Raw genomic sequence first — 1,313 nt, 5'->3', positions numbered from 1 at the left:
AGTCACCTGCCTTCTGGAGGGAAACATTTGCCTCGAATCGCTCTCTGTCCATTCGATCTGTGAATAAATTGCCAAAAACATAAATAAATGAATAAAATCATAATGTCAATAACTCATTTGAAAATGACAGGTTAATAAAGAAATAACTTGCATATTTGACTATTTTGCTTCATCTTATGTCTTTGAAGCTGCATTCTATAAAACTAGGTATTTTTTATTATTGCCATCAGCATCCTGATCACCTTTATGCAAAGGAGTAATGTGAACTGATCCTGGTGAGCAGTGTAACTAGTTTAAGGAACAAGTTTAACGGAAATTCACTATGCTGTTCCTGTTGGAGTCCCTAGGTTACAGAAGGGATAAGAGATCTCCCAGCAACCACTTGGGGGACATTTTCAGGACAGGGGAACACACAGAACCGACTACTCCTCCCCCACAGCAACGTGGTTCCAATGAGTTAATTGATAGACATTGCTACTCATGTAATATGGGGTGATTGCTAATACATGAAGAGGAATGTTTGGAGAAAAATGCAGGAAGTCATGAGTCATCAAAGTTTTACTTGAAGATTGGCTGGAGGAAGTTTACTGTCTCCTAAGATGTGATCATTCACTCCCAAATTCTACAGATACTTACAGAACTTGCTCTGAAACTTTGCAGACATGGAACTGTTTTCATAAGACTGTTAGGAGCTCAGTGGAACATCTGTGTGTACAGGACAGCAATGCAGAACCAACTCCCTGCAGTATAATGGGCAGCGATGGGGCTGCGGCCCAGAGCCATGAGCAGACTAAGGAAGAGTTCCACAACGCAGCAAGAGCTGCTAATCTTGACTTAGTGGAGACTGATGGGTGGGCTGAACCTCATAACGGTAAGTGGCTTGGACACTGAGTAGAAACTTTCTTTTTCGAAGAACCACTCAGCTACCATTTTGTACTTATATATGCTGTTTGGGTTTGTTGACTCTGCACACTGTTTCCCTCAGGTGGCTTAGGACGCTGCCCCGTGGCACACAGACCTGCCTATGTTTATGATGGGGACTGGAGAATCCAGACCCCTTAAACACATGCTTACCTCGATGGGATAGTCTCCTATCTTCACACCAAATTACCTGTCACAAAAAGTGTAATGTATTATAAACTCCTGTCATCTTCTCTTGATGTTTCCTCCATCATTCAATATTTTGCCCATAGAATCTCTCAATATTGCAACTCGAGGCTTAAATTTTTTTCTTCAGTTCTTTCAGTTTGAGAAATGCTGAGCGTGTTCTTCCTTTTTGGTTTTCAGACTCCAGGTCTTTGCACATTTCATTA

Source organism: Orycteropus afer, unplaced genomic scaffold, assembly GCF_000298275.1.
Source record: "Orycteropus afer afer isolate SDZICR_OR568_19922 unplaced genomic scaffold, OryAfe1.0 scaffold00458, whole genome shotgun sequence".
In the NCBI taxonomy this organism is placed as follows: Eukaryota; Metazoa; Chordata; class Mammalia; order Tubulidentata; family Orycteropodidae; genus Orycteropus; species Orycteropus afer.
This window is presented reverse-complemented; position numbering follows the sequence as displayed.